Genomic DNA, 19,589 nt, shown 5'->3' with positions numbered 1-19,589 from the left:
CTACCCAGTAGCATCCAATTTTAGCATTCACTCCTTCATTCACGCTCCCTGGAAGTGTGCAGGCAAGAAGAATTCATGTCATGTTCTCAATTCTTCTCTGGACCCCAGGGTTGCAGCTCTCTGATCTTCTGTCTCATCATGGGATTCTAAGGGTTCTAGAAAGATCTATATTTCACTTGATCCAGTTCTCTTTTTCAGTCTGGAGCTGGGACACAGTGGAATTCAGTAAGGGCTAACACCCACTGGCAGTTTGCATGACTCAAGGTACAAACTGAACCCACTGCTGTGGGCCCAGCTTTCCATACAAATCAAATCCCCACTCCCCTACCTCACCACCAAAGCTAATGTTTAATTGCTTACATTGCTTAAGAGTCCAAAAGCATTCTTTCCTTTTACTGAGGTTCCTCATCGAAATGTTTTTACTTCACTATCCCATGGATGCGAAGGTGGTGGAGAAAAAGGCTTCTGAAGTGCTCTACAGAGTTCTAATCTCTGCTGCCTCACGTGCTTTGAATAGTGAGGTTTGTATTTTACCTTCCTGGTTGAAGAGTCTTGCAGCACATGTTCACTGCATATGAATAAACCTGCCTCATTCATAACCACTACTGACTGACAACCTTTGGACTCCTTCCACAGCTTGAAAACTCTTCTATCCCTTGAAGGCATCATGCACTGTGCCACGTTATTCTGTGTTTTTATTTCCAAAAAGGATGTATTTTAAACAAATTGTCACTTAAAGGGAAAGCTCACGGAAGCTTTAACAAGTGGCCTAAAATTTAGAAGATATTAAATACTCCTTTCTCTTTTCTGTGGTAGCCATGAGCCAGACTCACGTCCACTAACCATAAGTCTGTTACTTTTCCCCACAGTGTCATGGAGCAAAAATAGTAAATGGAACCCAGGAGACATGGGTTTGGTCCCATCTGTGTCACAACTAAGAGTGTGACTTATGACTAGCTATTATGGGACTGTGCATAATATAGAAAGAGTATTCTGAGAATGAAACCCCTATACAAATGAAAAGTGTGATTATCACAATCCTTTGAAGATTTTTAGAACAATTTCACTCTTCTGATGGGGCTAGTGTGTGGAATATCATGATAGATGATGTTCATTTTGCTTATTCCAGCATACATTGAAATCTTTGGGGGCATTATAGCTCTAAAATCTGAATCAATAATGATTGTCTGGAAACCATTAGCCAACAGTATTACTGTTTCCAAGGTATTGCCTAGGAGTGCTGAAGAGCTGACTATAATAGATAACTTATATACAATTACAACATATAGAAAAGAAAGAAATTGAATTCAATTAAACCTGGAGGGAGAAGCCCATAAGATGTAATCTGATTTAGAATTTTTTTTTTCCTGAGATTTATTCTGTCATACAGTAGGACACCAGTAGATCTACCGTGAGCCAAAGAGATAAGTGTTATGGCCACATGTACAGGACAGCACTTCTATTCTGCAGCTCCTCCTTGAAGTGTCCCTTTTAAGTCTCCATGTGGTGTCTGATGTTCACTCTCTCGCAGATGGGGGAGGTGAGGGGATTTGTCTCCTCCAGTCAAGGTCTCTCTGCTGAGAATTGCAACAAGTGGACACATGGCCACTTGCCTATCTTTCAGAAAAGTGACTGCTGTGATAGCACAAATGTCCCGAGAGCTTTGCCTTGATGGAAGTGTGTTTTTAATGTTATGATTTTGGTACCCAACCCTCTGTGGATAGCTTGGCATATGTCTTGTTATATTTAAACAGCGCTGACTGATAAAGTGGCCGTTAATTGGCAGTTAGTGACTAGGCTGCAGGTCTTTGTTACCCAGCCTTTCAGCTGACTGATCATTAACTAGAAGGAAATGTTTGACCCAGAAAGTCATTACTGTTATTAAGTGAGAAAAAAAATTAAAATGCTCCAAATTGCTTTTTTATGAATCAGATGAGGATTTAAAAAAAAAAAAAGAAAAGAAAGAAAGAAAGAGAAAAGATAGCTTGTGTTACAATGGAGCCAACATCTGTTTACAGCCCCACTCTTTTCCTGCCTCTTGAAGACCAAATGGTCATGTTTATGGGGGCAGGGATATATTTCCAAAATCCCACTGCTTCATCATCTAGAACCTCACTACTTTGACATTTCAAATCAGAAATTTCAAAAAATCCTTCAATCTTTTCCGGAGAACACAGTTGCTAAAATTTTTAAAGGAAATCATTTTGTCTGGGTGCCATGCAGTTTCTTAAACAGGCTTTGAGTAATTTTTTTCTAAATGAAAATGTGACTAAAAGCAGTATGATTGCATACATCTTATTATATAAAATTGTAATAGTATTGTGTATGTGTTTAGAATTAACTTTTTTCATAAGCCATTTGTGTTTTATTGAATTTTGCTGATTAAGCCTTAGCACCCACCTTGTGAGAGAAGTGTGAATTCTGATGGGTCTTCTTGACTCATTCTATGACCTTTGCACTTTGCCTCTCCAGTAGTCTCCTCATCGCCCTTCTAATGTAAAAAGAAAATAAAAATGGTCTGATGGGGTGCTGTGAGCCTTGGCAATTAAAACGTCACATGAAAATTGTCTCCTGAGAGAAAATATTACTCTCCCTTTTAATAAAAAAATACAATTAAGCCCTCCCTCAAACCTCTTGCCTTCAAATGTATTAATATCTTATGTAAAATATGGAAATGGACTCTTGTTTAGTTGAAAAACACCAAAGCAAGCGCAAAAAACAGTTCTACCCATAAATTGCTTTATGAATATTAAATATTCCCCACATTGGCTCTGACTAATAAAAACAAGAAAATGGAAGGTGTGGTGTGCTCTGTGCTTATTACCGTGTTGATTTAGTCCTGGGTGCAGTTCTATGCCCTTAGCATTATTGCCTTTTCTCTCGTGGTTGCACAATGCATTAAGTTTTGGAAATGCCAGTGTTTTACCTACAGGGCTGGGATTCATGGGCTTAGCTTTTACCTCTGAAGACTGGAGAAAGCAATTGAGTTGTTTGGAAATCTCTTTCAATTAGGTTTCAAAGGTACTGGGTTTATTTTTGCACATCTTTTTTTTTTTTTCCTTCCAGAGATTAGGACTGGACTTTAGAAGACTCTTTTAGCTACTTTAAAAAAAGAAATGTATCTCTGTATCAAATAGGACTGAAGGAAATGTGCTGCAGTGTTTGAAGGCAAGCACATCTGATCTCCAAAGAATCAGAAAATCTCTTCTCTAGTTGTATTTGTAGATACTTTTTGTTATGTTGCCTTTTTTTTTTTTTTTTAAACAGGTAAAGCTCAAATGAGCACAGCATGGTCCAGATGGTGTTTAAAGTTGCCCAAGTTTCTTTTATGTAACTTTCTCCTGGAAAGTGTGTTCCAGCTGGGAATGTATTGGGCTGTTAAAACTAACTTTGTCCCTTTGATGTTTCTGTTACACACACTCACACACATATACAGACCCACACACAGGTGTGAACATGGCCATTCCCAATGTATGGCATCTCATCACATCCAAGGGGGCTGGAAAGAACTCTGCAGGGCTTTATTAACTGTCGCTCAGGCTAAACATTTTATTCAGTTGGAAGACAGAAGAACTCTGCAGGATGATTTTCCAAACAGAGAGTAGAATGCTTACCTACAGACAGGAATTCTTTGTAAGGTGCCCACCTTCTCACAGGGGCCTTACTTACGAAGAGGTGGAAACAGGCATTCCATTCATCTCTGAAGTGTATACAGTGATGTCATTCAGCTGTGTCCGCAGCAGTGAAAATTAGCTTGGTGTAACAGTTTCTTTAAATGCCTGGAACATACATTTCTTCTGAAATTAAACAAATAACATGTGCTAGCATTTGTGTAAAAAGATCACTTTGCCAGTGCACCGTTAGTGTATATTTGATTTGGTTTGTTTGTCAAGAAACAGAGGTGGGTTTCCCTGGAGTCCCCTGGTTCCACTACCCACCTTTTCCATACTTACCCTGTGCTCCAACCAAACCAAAGCAGTCTCTTATTCCCATCCCTTCCTTTCTACTTTCCTGCTTCCATGCATTGATTTGTGCCATTCACCTGGACGGTCTATTCCCACCTCTGCCCATTAATATCCTATTATCCTGTCAAAGCCAAACCCAAAGACCAACATCTCCATGAATTCCTCTCTGCCATTCCAGCCAGCATTTATTGCTCGCCCCTCAGAGCCCTTTTTCTTTCTTTTTACTATTATTTAAGGATATTTATCCCAGACACTTAACCACTTTATTATAAGCTTCTTAAAGACTGAAGTCACTTCAGATGTCTTTTTGTTTCCCTCAAAGTGTTAGCCAGAAAAGAGCTGTTGAATGAGTGAATGGTGAGAGACCCTCCCGGGTACAGCTGGGAATATCCTTGGATATCACTGAGCAGAATTTTTCTCAATCCAAAGGCATTGGTTCCTAGACAAATTCAGTGCATCACCTTGGCATCCTAAGTATCATCTGCTAAACAGTCTAGTTAACTCTGTTAAAAGTTATTGAAACACTTTGGTACTACTTGGTAAACAGCCACTACCTCAAGACCCCAGATGACCTCTACTTCGCCACCCGCATCCCTCCCAGCAGGACTCTCTTCTGCCCACACCACAGGGCAGAGGGAGGCCTGGGGCAGCCGAAGCTCCAGAGCTATGGCCACTGTCTGTGCTGATGGATTAGTTCTCCTGCTGCAGTCATTGTTAAATACTGACTGTTAAATTTAATATTACCCCTGCCAATATTGTTATAACCAGTGTGACACCCACGGAAGACATTTAAAGCCACATACTGTTTATGGAGTTACGTCTAATCTTCATTTCAGCAGAGAAGAAATGAGTGCTCTGAATGAGGACTGGGGATCCTTGAGCATTTTCCCAATTTGGCTACAAAAGTTAATGAAATTGGAGCCCAAGCTTAAAATACAGCTAGAGCTATAGATATATCCTATGATATAAATATAGAGATAAACTTGTTTCATTGAGGAGTAACTAGGGAATTAGATTCCATTTGGACCTCTAGGTGATGAACAATTGGAAGCGTATTAAAACTATTTTAAATACAAGCATTTATTGCCTTTGCCTATAAGATACCACTTATGTGGGAAAGAGTCCAGTCCACTGCGTTCCTGGGTATACAGCCTATGAAGATGTTTAAAAACTAAACTGTATTTATTCTGCATTTAAAGATGTTTAGAGACTGCCTTGTGTGTTAATGTGTGCTCTGCGACCAGCACTGCTTAAATGCTCTCGCCCTGCACGCATTGATGTGCACATGGAAGGGAAGGAGAGCAAGGAATGAGAAACTGTGCTAACTGCTCAATGTTCAAGGAAGATTTATCTAAGAAAGAACAGTCTGGTGCATTAAGGTGGATATTCAAAGACAGATGTTTATCTTAATGGACTCAGAGGTACTTACAAACAGCGCAATCGCTGCAGTCATTTTACAAGGCATTTATTCCGAGCGATTACGCTTACTCTTTCTTTTATATAAAGAATTCTACTTAACGGTTTAAGTGACACCAGGACTAGTGTGGCCAGAGAACCATAGCTTGATTTTTCCTGGGCTCTGCTCAGCCAATCCTATTTGGAATGATAAGAAGCAAGACCCAAATCTCTTTGGGGGGCACTTGTTGGACTTTTTGCAAAACCTGGTCTATTAAAATTTTAAGCTGTCCCAATTTCCAGAATATCACATGATATTTGACTTACTTTAAACCTATAGTCCTTCAAATGAGGAATTGACTCCCTGGGACATGGTTGTACAATTGCAAGATGAATCGTTTATGGGTTTGTCTGGACCAATGAGACATTTTGTATCTTGAAAACCAATATACTCTTCCAGAGCAACCCCTGTTCTTGACAAACAACTTATAAAGGTATTCCTGCCCCTGACACTTCCAAAGGTCAGAATCAATGATAATTTGGCAAGGATGGGGAGTAGTTCCCTCCTCCAACCCTATTCCTCTTTTCATACGTGACTCCTGGCTTGCCCAGTTCTGCTTAAATCAACACACATTCCCTGAGCATCTCCTGTCCATGTAAATATCTGTTGTGCACCTGCGCTCTCATGCAGCGCTGTAATAGTCCTGTGGGTGATTTCAAACCAATAATAAGTAATGTCATAATATTAACAACAACAACAATATTAACAACAACAAATAAATAATATTTATTTATTAACAATAAATAATGTCATAATATTAACACCATAATATTAACAACAACATAATATTAACAACAACAACTAACAATTATCACAAAACAGTACCATGTCTGAGTCACTGATATCCATTTCAACCCACATAATAATGGCATGAGGTAGATGTCGTCTCAGATTTATAGAAGAGGAAACTGGAAGGCAGAGCTCTTGTGATAGCCCTGGGCTTCCACCCCAGGGGCAGAGCCCATGCTTTCTGACCCCAAACACAACACTTTCCTTGATATTATAGCTGGCTATAGGGGACACTCCTTCCCTCCCTCCAGTAGCAATTAAGTAGAAGGGAAAGATATAAGCCAGATATGTATTATAAGTCAGAATATAAAACACATGTTCCATGAGATTTGAAGAAAGAACTGACTTAGCATGTTAGAATATTTCATTTTTCAGCCATAGGATCAGGAAAAAGCAGCATGAAAAATGAATCTGAGTTGGGCCCTAAAGAAGGATATATAGAATTTTACCAAGTTTAAGTGGAATGAAATGCAAATAGAGCTGGGTAAGGAGTTATATAAGCCAGAACATTGTCAGGAACTTATCAGGCCTGTTCAAGACATGGCAAACGTTTATTTAATAGTCAGAATGTGGAGGTGTTCGTGGTGCACATGGTAGTGAAATATAGTGCTGCAAAGTTACATTGGAGACCAGAGGTGGAGGATCTTGAATTAAAAAAAATAAAATAAAAATTAAGTCTAGACTTCATCTGATAAGCAGTGGGATAAATCTGGACCTGGAGAGTGGCACATTGAAAGCTTTGTTTTTATTCTAGTGACATGTTCTAGGGTTTATTGAAGAGACAGAAGCAAGGGAGGCTGATTAGAGAATCTCAGGATCCATCCAGGTAAGCGGCCAGGACCGTAGAAATGAAAACAGAGCGACATTTTATTAGAGATGGGCTTCACTGGACTTGTTGCCAGGAGGTGTGATGCTAAGTAGGGAGGACTCAAAGATGACCCTAAGGGTTAAAAGGCAGCAGTGAGAGAAGATGATCAATTCAGTCCGGGTTACGTTGATTGCAGATACAAGATATTCAATGGAAAATATTCTCCCTTACTAAGGTAAAAATATTTCTCCTTGCTTACCCAACTCCAAAATGATCTCTCCTCTTTCGAATTCCTTTCGGAATCTCATCAGGTCACAGAATTGGCATATTGAAGAGCACTGGAATTACTGTGGAGCTTCCCAAGTCCCACTCTGGATATTATTAAAGTGTGAGTGATGTGCACCAAAGGCAGAGACCCCTCACACAGTGCTTTGCATCATCTCTGTCTCTGGCTGCTCTGTATGGATTGCGCTCTCCGTTATGATTGTGTTCAACCTCTAATAACAGAACATATGACCCGCAGTGACTAAAGAGGAGATACATCTACTCAGTTAAGAAGAATTCTGGAGTCTGGAAAGGAGAAAACTGCTTGTTTGGACTCATATCATACATTGGACAATATCTAAGTCAGCCTCTCAAGTCTTTTAGCCTTTCTCTCACACTTGCCACCTTATGGGCACAAGATGGCTGCTGCAGCTCCAAATATCCCATCCAAATCCAAGGAAGAAGGGAAAGCAGTTGAACCAAACAAGTCATCCTCTTTTATTAGGAATAGAATAAGCATTTCTAGAACCCTTAGAAGACTTCCTTAATCATCATTTTGTCTGGATAAATGCCACATGGCCACCTCTACTTGCAAAGAAGGCTTGGTTAGCCTGGACACATTGCCAGCCCTAGCAGGGAGGAAGATTAGGAGGGGTATTAATAATGTCTCCAATATTTGCCTTTCATGCTGCACTGTAAACACTCTGAAGGCAGGAAACACGTCCCTCAGGCCCTGCTCCCATGTTGCGCCATGGACTTCTCCTCACCAGGCACTTTGCTGGACATATAAGGGTCTGGAATGGGAAGTGTTTGAGGAATCAGTCCTTGCCTGGTGTGCTAACACCTCCCTCCTTTTGTGTTTTGGTTCCTCTGAGCAGCCTTAGGAAAGGGCTTCTGGATAAATGTTAGAGAAACTCTTTTTCAGTATCTCAAAAGGAAGGAAGGGAGGAAGGAAGGAAGGAAAGAGAAGGGAGGAAGGAAGGGAAAGAGAGGGAGGGAGGGAAAGAAAGAAAAGGAGGGAGGGAGGGAAGGAAAAAGAAAAGAAAAAGACTCCATGCTGGGAGGAAATCTTCACTGTTGTAAAAATAGAATAGGGCTCAAGTGCATTCTTCAGTAATGAATGCATGAAAAGAAGCTTCTTAAATTATGAATGTGGCTTCTCTTATTTATTGTCCAGTAATCCTGTTTTATTGATTTCTGTTTATTTCCAATCACCTAGAATGAGACGCTGTGTTGCTTAGAGGTCTTGATCCCTAAAAGATTGTCATTAAACTACTCGGCTGTATTTAGTTGTTTATTTTTTGCTCAAAGTGATGGAATCAATACAAATACAAACAAAACACTTTTTTCCTTTGCTCCCTAGAAGACATGGGGAAGCAAAAAACCTGCAGAAAAGCTAAATAAAGATGCTCCAATTAAAACAAAGTCCCATCAAATGCCATATCAATTTCTTTCAAAGAGGCAGAGTGTAAATTAAAAATATTCTTCTGACACAGTTTTTAAAGATGTCACTGACTCAGCAGAGTGGGTACTTATCCACTTTCTCTTCCTAGAGGGCCAGTTTGGAAGGGCAGCCCACTTCTCCCAAGATCAGCCGACTCTCCAGGATCTCAGAGGGGAGCGTGTCTCACAGTCAGTGCTGGCAAAGCTCCGTAGTTCTGTCTGACCCGTTCTCAGCTCTGGTTTTGCTATCCACCACTACCTCTGTGTATGTTTAAAGACATGGTAAAATTTTTCAGAAAATTACGCTGTCATGATTCTTTTTTTAAAGGGGTTGTGTTGAAACTCTTCTCAGAATTGGGAAGATGAAAACGTGGGAATAACCAAGGCCCAGGACCTTATTATGGGATCTTCCCCAGAATGTTATTAAACACTGGTCTAGGCAGCTCTGGAGGAGAGGGGGGCTGGAGGCAGGGGCAATGGAAGTGCCATCTAGGAAAGAGCTCTTTCTCGAAAAGGACTCTGGAGAAAATCAGTCTAGTTATACCCCACAGTCAGGAGGCCAGGAGTGAAGGCACAAGGGACCCAGATGTAGGAGCATAAACTATTTGTCATAATCTGAGTTTCTGAAAACCACATCGGACCCCTCTGGACTGTTCAAAAACATTTTGCAAACTCCTTTGCATTTTCCCTCTCAGGCGCAGCTTCGAAATCCACAGGAACCAGTGTAAAATAAGAAAGAAGGAAGAAATATTAGGGGATGAATTCAAATAAATATGTTTGATTCATTTTACCCCCGTACATGATGGGTCCACAGAATCTTGGGCTCGTGGGGCATCAGAAACTCTATATGTAGATGGGGTGGCCAGGAACAGGGGTGGACACACACATTGCATGCATCTCCTTTGCTTATGCACGTACCCCCTTGTCTCATTTCCTTTACTTACAAAACACAAATTCAAGAATAAAGTGATTCGGAATTTCAAGATGGTGGGAGCAGAGCGTTAAACCAAGCACAGGGTCCTTGTGAGCACAGAACGCCGTGTGATGACATAGGTCTCAGGCCTGGGATGACACCTGCTATATTTCCAGCACCCACTTTACCAGTAAATGGATGCTGTTGCTTATAAACTAAAACCCGACAAAGTTGTTAGCTTTGCTGTCCATCGGAAATGAGAGATGAGTAGTCTTTTCGCTTCCCGCATAGAGGTCATCTTGTGTTTGGTTTTGTAAATCGTTTTGAGTTTATATAGAGTATGGGGTTATCCCTTTAAGGCTGGTTGCAGCCTAGGAATAAGGACGTGACTTCTGGAGGGCAGCTGGGTCCATCTGGCTTCCTGAATTTCTCATGCAACGGCACCTAAAGACTTTCTCTACCTTGAGACTTATAATACAAATCAAAAAGCTGTGTTTGAATCTGTCCTCCCGTCTTTCTCTGTGGGAGGTTGGTATTGTTTTCAAGACATGAGCAACCAGGGATAAATTTTCATTGCAAAGCCAAACTCCTTTGCGTTTTCCCTCTCTTGGGGTTTGATATCAGGCTCTTCAGTTGGCCCTCATCTTTCTTTCACAGGTTTGACTCAGGCTTACTCACTGCAGATCAACTGTAAACCAAGTCAAATGCACAAACCTTGCTTTAACAATTGCTGTTGCTCTGACACCCATATCTGACTTTTCCAATATTACATTACATGGCTGAGTGGGAAATACTCTTTTCAGAGTAATAAGGAATAGGCGACCTTGTCTCTTTTTACTTGTATTTTACATTCAGTCCATTGCATTTGATTTTTCTGGGTTAAGTTTTCTGTGCCACATACTAAGTTCTGGGTTCTGCTGATACGCTCTTCCCTCTCGTGTTCAGTCTATGTCGTCTTGAGCTTGAATTTCTTTCTTAGTTTCTTGTTTACTAAGCATGAAATTCCATCATGCTTAGTTCTGCAAGGTAACCATTCTCAACTCTTTTCTGCACCGACGGACCTGACGGATATTCACGTGCATTGCACACTCTTCGGTGTAAGTGGCCTACCTTCGACAAAATAAAGACGAGGTTCTGTTTGATTCCCAGCATTTGGCTGTTGCCCCACTCCTTTCTCCTTGCTCAGCTAGCAAGCCTCAGTTCATCATGAGACCAAAGACTGAGAGCCACTGCTATTTGCTCTGGACTGAACGGCTACGTTCATCTTTTTTCAGAATTGCTGACCAAAATCCAGGACTGGCTTTATCCTGCAACTCCTTCTTCTCCTCTAATGTTGGAGCTTATTAAGTCTTCTAAGCTGTGCTCTCAACCTGCCAGGAAGGGCTGTTTCTCCTGTGTCCAGTGATAAGGTTAAACTCAAAAAAGAGGACCAAGAGATCATTTCACAAAGGAATATGACTCTATTTTTCCTAGTTTTTTTTTTCCCCCCCAAAACCCATTCCTTCTTTCTGAACTATAGAGCAAGAAAGAACATGGAGAAATGAATCATATCAACAAAACACACTGATGCGCTCCAGGATGCAGACTGTTCAGAATTTCAGCATCCACTGACTGATACCCACATCACTATTTGTGGATCACATTAATATTTGGCCTTGGTCACTCGCCCTCTAAAAACAGAGGCTTGATTTCAGTATTATCATTGGAATAAAGGGCTCACTTAGAAAGCAACTCCCAACTCAAAAAAAAAAAGAAAGAAAGAAAGAAAAAGAAAAGAAAAGGAAGACAAGGGGGCGAGGAGGTGAGCAAGCAAGAAAAGTAGGTTAGGTCGTTGGAGCTTGAGCTAAACTGGCATTCCCTTGTCATGGTTAGATCCTCAGTACTCAAAACAAGGTTTGCGGTGAAAACCAGAAGCGTTTACAGAGGGAACACAGCCAGGCCTTTCAGATTAGCGGTCCCGGAGGGGGCTGCACCAATAAGAGAAGCAGCCGTTAAAGCCAGACCTTTGTGTGTATATAACCAATAGGCTCCTGACCTAGATTCCTGGAGATGGTGTGTGGTTGGGTGGGCGTTTTTGGGGTTTTTTTAATTAATTTATTTATTTTTTTCCTGCCTTCTAAATAATATGTAATTTCTCCAGGCCAAGAAATAAATTGAAAGGATTTAGAGGGATTTGCTTATCAGTGGCACACCACTAGCATTACATTCCTCCTGCTTTTGGGAAGGTACATTGAAGTTTGGTTAATCTTCTGTGGTTCAATACTCCTCTTCCCTATGTCAGGCTGCCTTGAACAACAGACAGATTAATCCCCCTTCTACCCACTCTCTTCTCCTTCCTCCCTCCCCCCTTCTCTTGATCCACCCTTCCTTTTTTGAGCAGATGGAAGAAAACTCTTAAAACTGGAAAGAAAAGAAAAAAAAAAGATGCTGTACCACATTTATTTGTATAATCCTACAGGGCTTCAAAGATAGAAATAAAGGACTCCAATCCTTGGCACAAAATTTGGCTAAGCTTAGCTTGGTTTTTCTACTGTTAATTAAATCTTGAGTCGACAAAGGGATTTCCTTAAAGGTTAATTCATTAGCAAAAGTTATTATAAATCATGTCACTCTTTATCCTGCTCCAGTATATGTGGAGTAGGAAAAAAGGAACAATGTGGAGGCTATTGACAGTGGGCAGAGTTTAAAGAGAAGCTGGTGATACTATTCGCTTGGATTCCTATACAATCTACAGTCTTCAATGATAGAGGGTAATCAGTTTTTTACAGTGGGTACCACTTACGAACCTCACATTAATTTCAAGTTTTTGTAGCTGATGGTTTAGCATCACTCAGTGCTTTCTAGTTCGGCCTGGCCCAAATCCTAGTAGCATGTAAACTCCAGGACGAGGACTGGCTGTATCTAGCCCTCAGCAGAGTGACTGACACACGATAGGCTGTTAGTAAACATTTGTTGAGGGAAGACTGATTGAATAAGTAAATACATGCATCCATAAAATCATATATCCAGAAAAATGGGAATTTGTTTTTTGTTTGCTCTTAATTTTTTTTCTTTTTTTTTTTTTTTTTTTTTTTTTTGCAATACGCGGGCCTCTCACTGCTGTGGCCTCTCCCGTTGCGGAGCACAGGCTCCGGACGCGCAGGCTCAGCGGCCATGGCTCACGGGCCCAGCCGCTCTGCGGCATGTGGGATCTTCCCGGACCGGGGCACGAACCCACGTCCCCTGCATCGGCAGGCGGACTCTCAACCACTGCGCCACCAGGAAGGCCTGCTCTTATTTTTTATGTTCAGTTTTCTGATAAAGCTCTGTCCCAATTAACTAATTTTGGTCATGCCGAATGCAGTGTCTGTAGCCCAGGGCAATTCTCTTCAAACCTCATTCCAAGGAAAAATGAGCCAAGTGAAATATGTGGGTTGTCATGTCTTATTTGGCAAGTGATTGTCTCCAGGTAGAGAGTAGAGAGGAGAGTAATGTCTTGAAAAACCACAATGTCATGAACTCCAGAAGACTTTGGAAAAATTCACAGTGTTGTTCCAGTAAAGATACTTAGGCGCATCGAGGTGGGCGAAAGGGGAACTCAGAAAGCATCTTAAGCAGGCTGGAACTTTGTCCCTTTGTTTCCATTGTTCAGAACCCGTCTCATGATATGCCTCTGTCTTTTACACTTGAGTATGACAAGTTCAAATCGTTTATTTCATTTTCTCATAATGGTGTTGGTTGGTTCTTTTGAAGATGACTATAAAGAGGATGTTCAGAATAAAATGAGGGTATAGATAATCATACTCATACAATCTTACCGTGCTTTAAGGTTGTTTCTGGATTGGGCTTGAACTGGGTGTAGTGGTGGGGTTGCTGGGGAAGAAGGGAGGGATGAGATGATCCCTTCCAACAAGCTTGCTGAAGCTCCAGGTTTTCCTACCTTTTGTTCAGTCTAAAAATCATCCAGTAGTTTGTGTGTGGGGGGTGGGGAGGAGGTATCTATTAGCATGGATCAAAGATTGGACTATGCAATGGCAACAGTCTGATAAAGTCTTAACAAATAAATTTAAATTGAGATGTCAAACTTTTCAAATCTCATTAAAGATTATTTATTGATCTAGAGTCTATGTACTTTAATTAAAAGTATCTCAGACATCTGTTTTTTTTTAAATAGAGAATAAATACTCCTAATGAAGCTGAATGAGACCATCCCTCATATGAGATACTTAACTCCAGCTCTATCTCAGAATGGAAGTTTAGAGACAAAAAACTAAAACACCAAGCATTTGAAGGAATTTAATTCTTTTTAGCATGAAGCAGCTGCAGAGATGTATGGCTGTTTTCTGTGGGACTTCAGAGTACTTATGGGCCTTTCTCCTTTCCTTTTTCACTGGAAGAAAGGCGATCATCATTCTTGAGTGTGTTATTTATAATTTCATAAAGCTGTTCTGTGGCAGGACTTATTTTATCTGCTGCTTAATCTCGGTCAAATAACCGTGCTTCCAAGGAGCTGGGTGGAAAAAGAAAGATCATCCCCCCAAATGATTAGCCTATTCTCAGTATAAGATAAAGGGCTAAAGGTTGGAAGTTTGAAGTCACAAATCGGCATCTGGGCAGTAAGAAGGGGACATAGTGAAACTCTCTTAAGCGGTTCTGACCACGGAAGCAGATATTTTTCTCAATGCTGAATAACGGATAACGATGAAGAATGGTGTAGAACCATCCCTGTACTGAGATGAGGTAGAGCCCTTCAGAGTAAATAATTAGAAGCAGGTGATTATAGAAACAATAACTCATGGGAGGAAAATGAGAAGCCAGGTTTGTAAAACTGAGGGAATTAGAAGGAAAATATATCTATAAATTTACTTGGGTGGACAGAGTTTTGAGCTTTCTTCTGTCCCAGTTCATTCTAATTTCAATAAACACTGGTAGGGGTAAAAAAAGAATATAAATTCAATAAAAAATCTTTTAGGAAAGGAATAAAGAGGATTCCTGCCAGAGAGATATTTTATTGAAAGTTATTATAATACCTATCTTTAGTTTTATGAGTCCTAATACAGAAACAAGTAATTTCAACATGTGGATTAAAAATATGAGATACATATTTTAAAATGGGGTAGTATGAATTATTATTTTTAATATAGGACTTGGCTAATATATAGGGACAGAAGAATATTTTCCTCCCCTTGAGAAGGCAAGGAAAGGTCTTTCATCTGCACTGTGGAGGGAATGGCGCAGTCAGACCCATGCGCTGTGTTCTGAAACCACGTGTATTCTTAGCTCCCTAAGGAAATGTGATGGATGACACTGGTGAGATGTGGGGAGGGGAAGGAGGAGAGGAGTCTGATAGGGCAGGATATTAAATTCATGCTCATTATCCAGGTTTGCAAGAACAACACGATAACTCAAGGAGCTGTCATACTGTCATTCTAGTATATCTCTTCACTCCAGTCATCCCATACTACTTGTGGGTATACAAATAAGCTGTGCTTTTTCATATCTCTGAGCCTTTACAAAGACTGTCGATTTCACCTAGGATGCCCTTTTCCTTCTCGAAGCTCTCAGCGTTCCCCTGCTTCACTACTGCCTGTCCCTGAGGGCTCATTTTCCACATGCCCCTCTGCCTGGGAGCTCTCTCTGCTCCCTTGCTATACGCTCCCTTATCACCTTATGCTTACTCTTGTCATAGCATTCAGTTTACTGTGTCAAGTTTGTCTGTGGACCAGACAGCCTCTTCAGAGACTGTGAATTCCCAGCGCAAAAGAACTGCTTTTATCTATCACTTTATCCCTCCTGACTGTTACAAGGCTGGACACAGGCATTCAATAAATATTTATTATGCATGAATGAATGAACAAAGCACCTTGATGATATAGTTCCATATCACTGATGGTTGACTTAGTCACTTAGCCACTAAGGAACTGTTTCGTTGGGGAGTGGTTATGGGTCTTCTATTCTTCATTGAATGACTTGTAGATAATGTTGGTATTTGACATATGGGAACCACAGTATGTCAACACTTTAAGCTTAGCCATTAGGAATTGTGAGACCTTTAGACAATCATTGTGAGGGGAAAAAAGTTAACATGACATGGAAGACAACTTGATGAACATTCCTCACATAACTATATGAATAGAGAAATTTCCTAAGGCAATACTGCTACCCGAAGGAGCGTGGGTGGTGAACGGTTAAAACAGCAGATGTCACTACAAATGCCTGTACCCTTGGTTATTATGAGTTCTGAAAGAGTTAATGTGCGATCGCTGCTTAGCACAAAGGCTAAATATAGCAAGTGTTTAATGAGTGGTAAATTAGTAGGCATAATTCTAGAGTTCAGATACCTTTTTCCTCTCAAAAGTACTAACTGCTCTTCTTTCTAAGGAATTATGAGCAATAATGAAAAATGGTTGTGATTGTAAGAAGATACATACACACACTCACAAACACACACACACAGACGTGCCCACACACACAGCCTAGGGCTCCTGCATTTTATTTAAGGAAAAAAGTCCATAGATCCATTCTTCTCATGATAATTGTACCCCAAGTCTGTGAGATACTGCGGTAGTGAAGCATACTCCACTAGTCATGGGAACCAATAATCAGGGAAGTGTGCCTTTTCTTCCAAGGGTCAGAGTCAGACCCTGCATTTGCTTGTAATTGGGGAAGGGCACAGACAAGAAAAATTAAAAAGCTACTAAAAGAAAGCCTCGGGTTTTCTGAGAGTAATTTTGGATCAAATAATCATTACTTTAGGATATGATCCTAAGTGTATATCCAAAAACCTTGGTTTGTAATTTTTGTTGTCATTTTTTAAAAATCCCTAAAAATAGTGATCTGAATCCTGAGCCCTTTGCAAATCAAAGCTTCCTGCTCCTGGCAGAGAAAGCATTTCTGAAGCTACACAGTGTTTTGTGGCAGGCGTGGCTGTGTTAGATGCCAGGTTCTCCAGATAAACGTTGTTTACCATGTTGGGCCAGGAGAGGATTGAGATGTTTGTAATTGCTTTGGGAGTTTCATTGGCTGAATCTGTAAATGGTGATGGTGAAGTCTGAGGGACAGAAAGGAAGGGGCTGAATTCACAGAAGACCACACACAATGTTTGGATCCACAGCCACTGGAAACAGATCTTCCAATGGCATTTTAAGCTCTCTTGGCATCTTCATGAGTATATTTTTCTTTATCTCTCTTCATGGCAGATCCAACCAGAAATGGTGTTTGTACCATTAAATGGAGGTAAGGAATTATCAGCAATGAAGAGCAGTTCTAATGCGGGATAAATCATTAAAGGTAGAGTGCATAGGCAGATAGCCCATCTATTTAAATTAGGAGTGGCTCCCAGGCTCGACGTTCCTGTTATTGATTGATTGATTGATTGAATTAGTTAGCTAGTTTTAGCTCATATTTAATGAGCATGTACCATATGCCAAGAACAGAGCTTCACTTTTAACAGTACACTTAAATCACATGCTCAGTCGATAACAAATCACTCTGTTTATCCCAATTTACAGATGAAAATAATTGAGGCCCGGAGAGGGGAAGTAACTGGCTTCCCCAGGTCACAGACTGTACGTTTAGGAGCTGGGATTCATAGCTGCGCTGTCTAGAGCCCAATCTTAATCACACTCTCTAGACTGTCTGTCATCTCATCTTCTTTGAGTCTAGTCACCATTTATAGGAGCTACTGGCAAAATGTGTTTCCGTTGCCTGGGAGGAAACTTGTTCTCATCCATACTCATATTAAAAAAAAAATCTCTGGGAAGTGAGGCACAGGAGTGAGAACATGGGTGAGCATATGTTTGGGGCCTGCCAGGGGGATTAGGGGCTCATTTTGGGGACAGAAGTGGAGGTGGTTATGGGGGAGGGGAGTGGGGCTGGGGACAGTGTCACTCAAACCACAGAAGTGAGAACCTGTGAGGTATTGGAGGAGGCGGGGGAAGCTGAGGGGAAAATAGGAAATATCCTTTCCACCACAGAGCCTAGTACTTATCTTAAAAAAGACAAAAAACCGAAAACAAAAACAAACAAACAAAAACCTTATCTTGTTTCTTTAGCCAATAAAAATTAAGATAATTCTAAGGATTAAGTAAAATCTTAATTCTCTTAAAAATTAAGATACTTTTTGGTATTAAGTTAAAGATTCCACTAATATGTTAATGCCTATTTTGGTTTCTATTGGAGTTATACATTGTTTTTATACATTTGCTCAGTGACCTTTTTAAACTTCATTGCCTGGCCTTCAGTTCTTGAGACAAGCTCACTAGATTTTCATTAACTCACCAGTTTTCTAGGGATCAAAGCTAGTTAAGTCCTATATGGGCCATTCTGTAAGATCCTTATAATCAAGTCACTGACACTTAATTTTCGATTGATTACATTTTAGAAATGTATTCTCAACCTCTTTTTCATTACCAGCCTCTAAGAAGACTTTTAGACCTTTTCCTAATTGTCCTTCTCCATAAAATTTTAGTACCAGATATACTGTATATTCATTCTAGTACTGTGGCTCTCGGCTGATTATAAGCCATTTTCATATCTAAGATCCTCCCCCTTTTGCCCAAAACAATTATTGCTGGCTGGGGGAGGGGCATGGGTGGATATCATCCCCATAGAAAATGCATGCTTTAGAACAATCAAACAATAATCGTGGCCCTTCCCAAAACGGTGTTTGCCTCTTCTAATTGCTTCTGCATTTACACAGTTAATATTTATTCTCTTATCACCTCCCTTCCCTTAATGAGCGGAAGCGGACCCGTATTGGGCCCCATCGTAGCAGGAAACTCCAAGAGAGTGAGCTCATGATCTCTCTAACACGAATAATGGTGCTCCAGGATACAGCTGCTAGCATCAGTTGTGGAAATGAAATGCACATTTCAGTAGTGTCTAGTTGACAATAAAAATAGTATGTTTGAAAAATCTTTTTCTATTGACTTTAAGGAGAAGCAGAGGTAGAAGTATCTCCCTGACAGGTATTGAATAAAGATCAATTACGTCGTTTAAGGCACCTCTCTGCCACTGTTAATTAAGCAAAATCCATTACCTAATGTGGTTTTTCTACTGTTCTTTGCTGTGTCCAGCAATTCTGTGCCTACTATGTCTGTTTCAAGAAGGATGTTGTCTGGAAACACTAAGCATATGGGTTGTCATGTGTACTCATTTGCTAGGGCTGCCATAACAAAGTACCATAGACAGGGTGGCTTAAACAACAGAAATTTATTTTCTCACAGTTCTAGAAGCTAAAATTCCGAGGTCAAGATGTCAGGGGTGTTGGTTTCTTCCGAGGCCTCTCCCCCTGGCTTGTAGATGGCTGTCTTCTCCCTGTGCCTTCACATGGCCTTCCCTATGTGTGTGTGTGTGTGTGTGTGTGTGTGTGTGTGTGTGTGTGTGTGTGTGATAATCTCATCTTTTTGTAAGGACAACAGTCATGTTGGATTTACGTACCCAAATGACCTCATTTTAACTTCATTACCTCTTCAAAGACCCCATCTCCACATACCAGTCACATTCTGAGGTACTAGGGGGTTAGAACTTCAACATATGAATTTGGGAGGGGGCACAGTTCAGTCCATAACATCGTGTAAGGAGGGGTATAAAGAAGCCTATGGGAGCTACAGATGCACACTTTGACTAAGATGTATCTATTCAAACCTTCACTATGTTTTTTACTAGCTGTGGGTCCTTTAGCAACTTGCTTAACCTCTCTGAACTTCAGTTCCCTTTAAAAGTGTAATAATTATCCCTGTCCCAAAGGATCATTGTGAGAATTGTGTCTAATTAATTAGTAATAACTACAACTAATAAGCATATATACATGTCTAGCACAGCATCTGACTTGTAATTGCTTTTTCTCTTGAATATGGATTCAGGCTTCAATGCTTTGGGAATATTAAGACCGGCAAGTCAGTTAATATTATTAACATCAGGAAGGAGAAATCAGTGAGCATTTGTTGAACAACTGCTATATATTGAGTA

The 19,589-nt window shown here is 40.5% G+C and overlaps 1 protein-coding gene across 4 annotated transcripts in view; it reads left to right on the top strand.

Annotated features, from left to right (window-relative positions):
- The window catches only part of NRXN3 (neurexin 3), a 1,615,508-nt gene that overhangs the window by 1,543,930 nt on the left and 51,989 nt on the right, over window positions 1-19,589 (top strand). The window lies entirely within an intron of this gene.

This window comes from Delphinus delphis, chromosome 2 (assembly GCF_949987515.2).
Source record: "Delphinus delphis chromosome 2, mDelDel1.2, whole genome shotgun sequence".
Classification (NCBI taxonomy): Eukaryota; Metazoa; Chordata; class Mammalia; order Artiodactyla; family Delphinidae; genus Delphinus; species Delphinus delphis.
The sequence above is the reverse complement of the archived record's forward strand: the minus strand, read 5'-3'. Positions and strand labels throughout refer to the sequence as shown.